The sequence below is a fragment of the Silene latifolia genome, chromosome 2 (genome assembly GCF_048544455.1).
Source record: "Silene latifolia isolate original U9 population chromosome 2, ASM4854445v1, whole genome shotgun sequence".
In the NCBI taxonomy this organism is placed as follows: Eukaryota; Viridiplantae; Streptophyta; class Magnoliopsida; order Caryophyllales; family Caryophyllaceae; genus Silene; species Silene latifolia.
The window spans coordinates 61597534-61607838 of record NC_133527.1 but is presented as its reverse complement, the minus strand read 5'-3'; positions in this window follow the sequence as shown (position 1 = coordinate 61607838).

The following is a 10305-nucleotide window of genomic DNA, read 5'->3' as shown; positions in this document are numbered from 1 at the left end:
AGTATTATTAACATATTATCAAGGATTAAATTTTACTAGTATCTAGTTAATACTTGTAAAATTATTTGGGTGTAAGTTCTTGGGTGGATTAAGGAAGGAGACCTTCTACTTTGGATGTGGATTTTTGGAGGATCTTCCATATTCATATAGCTCAAGAACAAACTAGTGAGATGTACTAGTTTGTGCCCTTTTTACCACAAAATCAATGTAAGGAAATTGTTTTTCCTTATACTTTCATATTAGCATGCATTCATATTAGCATGCATGTTACATAGATCACCTAAATTATAATTTATGAGATAAATTAATTTTATTAGAGAGTCTAATATGGATCTATGATCTTTCAAGTACCTGCTGAATTTGTTGGAGTATGTGTCCTCGACAATAATGCGATCACATCACTACTACAAATCCAGGCAACCACAACGGCCCTTTAACAACGCTTATTCACGAAAATAACCATAAGACGTTGTAGAATGGATGGCGCGAATTTTACTAAACATAATTACAACGGTTATGTGTTGTTTACCGTTGTTATTGGTTTTAACAACGGGTCAAACTTGCACAACCATTGTTATTATAAAAACTAATAACAACAGTTTACTCTGTAATACATTATAACCGTTGTTAATAATTTGGCACAAAATTAGTGAAAAGTAATTACAACGGTTATATTAAAACCCATTGTTAATACTTTTTAACAACGGTTTTCTAAGGAACCGTTGTTAATATATTATCTAATGACAACGGGTTTATGTGTAATAACCGTTGTCAATACTTTCAAGCAAATACCACAATATATACCACATAACCAAAAACACAAACACAAACACACAACCACACTCTTTCTCATCGTCTCTTTCTCATCGTCGCTTTATCATCTCTGTCACTGTTTTTGTCATCGTCTTCTTCCTCTAATTATCAGGTAAATATCTATCGCTTTATGGTTTTAGGTTTTATCATCTCCGTCATTATTATTCTTTCTCTAATTATTTTATTTGCATGTGTTTTTCTCCGTCATTGTTCTTTCTCTAATTATTATTCGCTTAATTAGTTTTTCTGCGTTTATTAGTAAAACAAATTAAATAAAATAAAACAAAGAAGATGATGGAGAAGAATGCATAAACTTAATTAATTGATATATATACATAAACTTATTTCATTGCTAAAAATACAATTATTAGATGTTCATATAGGGATGCATTCTCTTCTATGATATTCATCCTTTCCTCCTTTGCTATTTGGAGGTTTCGTTCCGCAGATGCAATATCGTCATATAGCTGCATTATCTTCGGCTCTCACAAGCCATTTTTTTGGCGTCCTTGAGTGCGATCCGAGCTTCCTCAAGGAACAGCTTGTACTTCCTCTCGATTTCCAGCAAGCGGCGTATGAAACTCTTGTTGTACTCGGTCATAATGCATGTAAAACGAATGGTATCATTCATTGTTTAAGGAAGTTTGGAGTTTATTAGGTTTTAACGATTTAGGGTTTGGAGTTTGGGGTGGAGATAGTGATATAATGGATTGGTTATTGAGATAGTGGAATGAATTTATACTTAGTAATGTGTCGTTTGAGTTATTTTTTAATTAATATGTTTAGGAAGTTGTGCCATATCCAGCTTCAAATCTTATAACCCTTTGCATTCCATATATTGTGTCCTTTCATATGCAGGGATTTGGCAGTAATAATGCATGCATCGGAAGCATAATTAAGGGGAGTAATAATTCATGCATCCAGTAATATATAATTTTTTTTTTTTAAATCAACAACAACGGTTATTTAAAAAAAACCACTAGTCTTTAGTTATAACAACGGTTTTTTCTATTGTAACCGTTGTTATAACTTTCCCATCAAAAATTAGTCACACTTTCCACAACGAATGTCTCGTAACGACAACGGTATTTAACCGTTGTTAATAATTTTCACAACGGGTTTCTTAGAAAAATCAACCGTTGTTAAAACCTTTCCGTTTTTTTATATAACAAGGGTTTGTAACCGTTGTTATAGCCTGTATCTGTAGTAGTGCATGTTTAAATCTCATGATAAGAATATATGAGGGAAAGTAATACTTTATTGTCAACTGATCCACATTAATCGGTAATGGTTGGCTGACTAGAGTTTGACATTACTGTCGTATGACGATGGTGATCAGTTGATCCCTTAAGGTCATACCTATAGGGTAACACTCTTAATTAATAAATTAATTAAAGTTAATTAATCCTTTAAAATAGATGATGTTTTATTATTGTTTATGAAACAATTATAATTAGAATGAATAATATATTATAATTACAAGGTGTTGTGAATTATAATTAAATGGTCCATTTTAAGTATAAGTAATCATGTATTGCTACTTGTGTTATTTATTTTGTATGTAATGATTTTTAATATGTTAAAAATACATTACATGGACATATGTCTAGTAACATGTCACATAATATGTCACAACTACAATTGACAAAATAACAAAGTTAAAATGGAACTCCATTTTACAACTGGAGAACCGTTTTCTCCATGTAGTGGGGGACAATGTTGTTTTTTTCTTAATTGTTTTAAGACAGCCTAATTATGATTAGGTTTAGGCATGCAAACCGACATTTCATTGTGAAGTAACAATTTGTAGGAATGAGGAGTATGCATTGGCCTTGTGTGACCCAAGGGTGCTCGCACCCCCTCTCTCCCCTACACAATATGAGAATTTTTTTCTCATTCAATTATTCATTCTAACCTTTCCATAATCTCTCAAAACAAAATCACTTCTATATTGTTTTGAGAAAAGAAGAAGAACATCATTCTAAACACTAATATTGAGATCTAATTACTAGTAGTAGTATTAAAATTATATTAGTTAATTTAAAGCAACATCTACTAATTTCTAGTAATAAAATTAGTAAATGTGTTAAGAGGGATTACCTTGGTACAATACTTAAGGAGTAGATCCTATAATTGGATCTAGGATTTTTCACTTGGAGCATTTGTATTTTTACTTAAGAAGACTAATTGGAAGGAGTCCAATTAGTATATCCCATTTGGCCTCCATTGTAAGAATGATAGATTCTTCTCTTTTATTCTTTTGTTTTTCCATGCATAAGATCTAAATTAGTTATATGACTAAACTAAGTTTTATTAAGTTATTAGTAGTCACTAATAAGAGATTAATGAATCTTTCAATTGGTATCAAAGCAAGAGTTGTTGCATGCAAAATGGGTTTTGTTTTTCCGAGTTAATATGTTAACATATAAAACTTGTATTTTGTGATTTATGAAGATAAAGGTCACGAAATTTGTGCATGTTAAACATTTTTGTCCTAAATTGATTTTAGGTCTTTTTTGATGATTGATGGCATTTTATTGCTCTGTAATATGATTTTAGTATTTTTATTACATTTTATTGAATAAAATGTCACTTAAATCACTAAAATTAGTTAGACATCGTCTCTGCCCATGAAATTTTAGTATATTGTCACATGCAATATTTACACACTTTATGTAAATTTTTAAATGAAATGGTTTTATTTTGCATGATTTATGATTTTTAGATGTAAAAATCACATAAATAGTGACTATTTTAGCCAAAAATAGCTAAAATGAATTTTATGGCATGAATTTTTTTTCCAATGTTGTATATATGATATGAACATCAGATCTAAATTTGTATGTTAAAATTGGTATGATTTTAATGGCTATTAATTTTTATGTGAAATAAATTGATAAATAGCAACTTTAATAGTCATAATTGTAAATTAAATTTTTGAGCTTAAAAATTTGTCATTTCCAGTTCTAGAAACATATTTAGAATATTAAAAATTTTAATTTTGATTTATTGCATGATTTTGTGTTTAATTTGGAATTAAAAGGTTAAAACTATGTTTTATACGATTTATTTGTGAAATAAATTAAAATAATCTAAAGGCAAATTTTATTAAAATTTTGGGATGTTGAGAATTTTCCAAAATATACAAAATTATGATTTTGAAAGTTTCGAATTTTTATGATTTTTGGGGAATTATTTCCTTATTATTATGAATAATAATGTTTAAAGAGCAATTATATAATATCAAGTTGAATTATTGTGAAATATTTAGTGAAGACTAAATTTTTGAGTCCTAAGATGGTTGAGGTAATTAACTTGGACATAGATTTGATTTATGTAATAATGTGTGATTTTAATAAGTTAATTATCACAATAATCCATAAAACCGGACTATATATACGATATTAGCTTAAATAGGGCGATTTGATATATAACATGACATGTTTTATACATATATTAATGCTGCATTTTTATTATGATTGTCATATTTTATTTTATATAATTTTTAATTATGTAATTTTTACTTAGTATGGCCTTAGTTTTTAATTGGTATTTCCTGAAATGAATGGGGATATTCGGTTGTAATTATTGTGATCTCGTATCACTTTTATTTTATTTAGTTTTGTTCTTCTTTTTATAATGTATAAAGTAGAAAAGCTTTGTAATTTATTTATGCCGGAGTTCCTTGAAGACGGTGCCATTCGAGAAGGCGATCCAACAAAGACGGTGTTGTCTTGGAGTGCGTGCCAAATGAAGTTCAAGGGACCAAAGGAGTTGGTTTCCGAATTTGTAAATAGTTTATTAGATTTACTATTTTAGGAAGGCCATACTAGGATTTTATAGTTTTGCTTTGCATTTGTTTTATATGTTTGCATGCATAGCCAAATCGCCATAACTACACATGCATATTATTTTATCGAGTCATCGACCGTGTCAATTATAATTTTAGTAGTTCACCGCTTTAGTTCACTTAAAACGTGATAGATAATAAATTGACATGACCTCTCACTAAAAATAATTGAGAATTAGCCTTACCAAATAGTAGAACCATGAATCCCAATTTCATAAGGAAGTAGGCTCGGCTCACCGGGGTGCTAAACTTGTTAAGTTGGGCAAGTGGGTAGTAAATTGTTATTACATCGAAATTTGGATTGAGCTCAACGGAAGTATTTGTGACCGTAGTCCCATGTGTTCCGGGCTAAAGATAAATATTCAAGTAATTTTATCGACCGAGAGTTCTAAAAGTATAATGATTAAAGAGTTAATCCACCGAGTTATACTGATAAGGGATGAATCGGCTCACCGTGCCCGAGTTAATATGAATTTGGATCTCGGGATCATTTATAATAGTTGGGTAGAGGTCACTATATAAATGTTTGAAACTTGTCTAAAACGTTTGCAAGTATGATTAAATGACATATGATAATATTTCCTTTACCTCCATGTTTGTAGTTTATATATCGCAATGGATCCTATTAATGCAACAACCCCTATTTCCATTGAGTCTTGTCTTAACTTATTTGACGATATTTGCTCCAACAACAATCTCGATACTACTACAAAGCTTCATTTTGGGATCGGTTCCGATGGAAACCTTAATTTCATTACTTCCTCCTTACCTCCTAGCTACTATGACTAGATCTTTTGCGAATGTGTCTCGGGAAGACCATCTCGCTAAATCTATGGGATCCTTATCTTTGGAAGAAAGGGATGCCGAAACTAGTGGGAGTCCTAACAAGCAAGCTCTTGCAACTAAAGGAAAATGGTTCAAAAGGAAGGGAAAGAAAGGTAGAAAATTCAACAATGGAAACAAGATGGCTAGCGGGACTACCAAAGGAGCTAAAGTTGATGATGAATGCCATTATTGGCATGGCATGGGACATTGGATGAGGAATTGCCCTATATATTTGGGAAATATTAGGGATGGACTTGTTATTCCACTCGGTAAAATTCCTTCTGAAATTTATGTTATTGATGTAAATTTTACTTCCACCACAATGTGGGTATTAGATACCGGTTGCGGTTCTCACCTTTGTAATCATTTACAGGGGCTAAGAAACGTGGAAAATCTTAGCAAGGGCGATGTTGATCTCCGTCTTGGGAATGGAGCTAGAGTAGCGGCCACATCTAAGGGAACTTATGTGCTTGTTTTAGGAAATGGATTTGATTTGTATTTGCATAATTGTTTTTATGTACCTTCTCTTTCTAAGAATATTATTTCAATTGCAATGTTAGACATAGAGGGTTTTAATTTTGCCCATTAAAAACAATTGTTGTATTATTTATAGAAATGACTTGGTCATAGGCCGAGGCTCTTCTATTAATGGCACTTATGTTCTAGAAACTTCGAATCCAAGTAAAGACCTCTATAATATACAATCGAAGAAACTCAAATCAAGTGATCCAAATGAATCTTACATTTGGCATTGTCGATTGGGTCATATCAACGAGAATTGCATTAAAAGATTAGTTTCAACTAATGTTATTAAACCATTTGACTTTCAATCATATGGTATATGCGAATCTTGCCTCCTAGGCAAAATGACTCGTAATCCTTTTAGTGGTAAAGGGACTCGAGCTAGTAAACTATTGGGACTTATACATACCTATGTATGTGGACCAATGACTATCACCGCTAGGGGTAATTATGACTACTTCATTACCTTCACCGATGATTTAAGTAGATATGGGTATATCTACTTAATGAAGTACAAGAGTGAAGCTTTTTGAGAAATTTAAAGAATTTCAAAATGAAGTAGAAAACCAATTGAACAAGAAGATAACGGCACTGTGATCCGATCATGGTGGAGAGTATCTTAGTAATGAATTTGATTCACACTTGAAAGGTTGTGGCGTTGTGTCACAACTCACTCCACCCTGTACACCATAACTTAAGTGTGTTGTCGAGATGAGAAATCGAACCCTACTAGATATGGTTCGATCTATGATGAGTCAAACCGAGTTACCCGACTCGTTTTGGGGATTCGCAATCCAAATCGCAATCAAATCATTGAACAATAGTCCGACAAAAGCAACCGAAAAGACTCCATATGAAATGTGGAAAAGAAGGGTTCCTAATATATCCTATATGAAGATTTGGGGATGTAATGCTTACGTCAAGGTAAAGACTGACAACAAGCTAACCCCTCGATCCGAAAAAGGCATCTTTATAGGTTACCCCATTACCTCCCGAGGCTATTACTTCTACAAACGTCATGAAAACAAAGTGTTTGTGTCTAGTGAAGCTGTCTTCTTAGAAAGTGAGTTTATTTCTAAGAGACAGAGTGGGAGAAATTTTTAACTTGACGAAGTTCAAGAGCCACAAACCGAAGTAGAGATGCATGAAGACGTTCCTTCGTCATCTAATTCTGTTGTTATTCCTCAACCGAGGAGGTCGGTTCGAGTTTCTCGCCACCCTAATAGATATATTGGACTTATCCAAGAGGATGGGAGTCTGGATGTGTTGCTTCTAGAAAGTGACGAACCTGCCACCTACAAAGCTGCAATCTCTAGTCCCAATTCAGCTTTATGGCTTGAAGCCATGAAATTCGAAATGAGTTATATGCATGAAAATCAAGTTTGGAAATTGGTGGATTTGCCTGAAGGGGCAAGACCTCTTCAATGCAAATGGATCTTTAAAGTAAAGAATGGCATAGAAGGACGTGATGATGTCTACAAGGCTACGCTAGTGGCAAAAGGTTTCACCCAAGTTCATGGTCTTCACTATGACGAAACCTTTGTCCCCTGTAGCCATGCTGAGATCCATTCGGATACTGTTAGCGATCGCCGCATTTCATGACTATGAAATATGGCAAATGGATATCAAGACCGCCTTTCTAAATGGGCATTTAGAAGAGGAGGCGTACATGATACAACCTGAAGGATTTGTAAATCCTAAAAATCCTAACAAAGTACGCAAGTTTAAGAGATCCATTTATGGTCTTAAGCAAGCATCAGGAAGTTGGAACCATCGTTTTTATCATGTCATAAAAGAAAATGGTTTTACTCAAAGTTCAGTGGGAGCAATATTGTGTTCCTAATATTGTATGTGGATGACATACTACTTATTGGAAATGACATTTCTATGTTGTCCTCTGTCAAGGAGTGGCTAGGAAATCATTTCCAAATGAAGGATTTAGGAGAAGCACAATGTATATTAGGTATCCGGATATATAGAGATAGACCCAAATGGATATTGGCATTAAGTCAAGAATCTATATTGAGAAGATTCTTCGATGCTTCAACATGGACTAGTCTAAGAGAGTCTTAATTCCTATGGGTAGTGGGATAATTTTGAGCAAGTCTCAATCACCCTCCGAACCTGAAGATGTTGAACGCATGAAGTTGATTCCCAATGCTTCCGTTGTTGGATCAATCATGTATGCCATGATATGCACTCGTCCAGATGTCTTATATGCTTTAAGCATGACAAGTAGATATCAAGAGAATCCAAGTGAGAGTCACTAGATAGCTGTTAAAAACATCCTCAAGTACATGCGAAGGACTAAGGATTCTATCTTAGTGTTTGGAGGAGACTCCGAGCTATGTGTTAAGGGTTACACAGACTCGAGGTTTCAAACAGATAAAGATGACATGAAATCACAAGGTGGATTTGTGTACATGCTCAATGGTGGTGCCGTAAGCTGGAGAAGCTTCAAGGAAGCTGTGAATCCGCATTCTACTACGGAGGCTGAGTACGTTGCAGCATCAGAAGCTGCCAAGGAAGCTGTGTGGATTATGCAATTTGTGGAAGGGCTAAAAGTAGTTCTTACCGCCAAAGATCCCATTACTCTCTATTGTGACAACAATGGGACAATCTTCAAGCTAGAGAGCCAAAGTCTAGTAATAGATCTAGACATGTACTCAGAAAATTTCATATTATTAGAGATTTTATTGAAAGAAAGGAAATTGCGATTTGTAAGGTTGGGACGGATGATAACTTAGCTGATCCGCTCACCAAGCCTTTATCGCAGGCTAAACATAATGGACATGGTGTATCCATGAGGCTTAAATGTATGCCCAGTTTGTACTAGACTATTTGATATGAAATAAAATGTTGTTTTATTTGTTGATATAGAATAATTGCATTTGTCTTTTAAATTTTTTATTATTACTTTGTCATATCCAAATGGGTTGTTGAGACAATATTGAACCCCATTAAAGTGAACTAGATTGACATAGTAAACACTCATAGTTACTTATATGAGGTGACATCTCGAAGTAACTAGAGTGTGATGCAATTGATGACAAGTTCAAATGCCAAAGTGTCATGAGAGATGACTAGTCGATTACATAGGCAGACTGTATGGGACAATCTGTCGGGCTTATGACCGCTTATAGAATTCTGGAAATTTTTATAGCCTGTTCGTGGCGATAGCTATTATAGTATTCTTATGAGTCAATTCTTTGACTAAAGACTTTTCGCCTAAGATGGAATAACTTCAAAGTGACTTTGATTTGTGTTCAATGACCTTCGTAATTGGGGTCAAATGGGCACATTTTGGGTTATGATGAGCTGTGGCTATGCGAAGGGAAAAGTGCAATAGGAATTGTCCACCCCGAGTCAGGGTTATCTTATATATCATGGCCACTTGAGGAGCAATGAACTAGAAATGCGTGGCCATGCTCGGAAGGTATCTACGGTAGATAATTCCGGTCAGACAGTTATTCTCCAGATCGAGGAAATCACTGTTGATATGATCAAATGCAAGTACGACCTACAAGACACCTTGCATTGAGTGGGAGATAGTAATAGAACAAGAGAATTGGTGACGCACACTTGTCTCGGACAAGTGGGAGATTGTTGTAGTATGTGTCCTCGACAATAATGCGATCACATGTTTAAATCTCATGATAGGAATATATGAGGGAAAGTTATACTTTATTGTCAACAAATCCACAGTAATCGGTAATGGTTGGCTGACTAGACTTTGACATTACTGTCGTATGATGGTAGTGATCAATTGATCCCTTAAGGTCATACCTATAGGGTAACACTCTTAATTAATAAATTAATTAATTGTATTATGATGCAAGTTAATTAATCCTTTAAAATAGATGATGTTTTATTATTGTTTATAAAACAATTATAATTAGAATGAATAATATATTATAATTACAAGGTGTTTTGAATTATAATTAACTGGTCTATTTTAAGTATAAGTAATCATGTATTTCTACTTGTGTTATTTATTTTGTATGTAATGATTTTTAATATGTTAAAAATGCATTACATGGACATATGTCTAGTATCATGTCACATATGTCACAACTACAATTGACAAAATGACAAAGTTAAAATGGACCTCCATTTTACAAATGGAGAACCGGTTTTCTCCATGTAGTGGGGGTCAATGTTGCTTTTATCTTAATTGTTTTAAGACAACCTAATTATGATTAGGTTTTGGCATGCAAACCTACATTTCATTGTGAAGAACAGTTTGTAGGAATGAGGAGCATGCATTGGCCTTGTGTAACCCAAGGGTGCCGGCA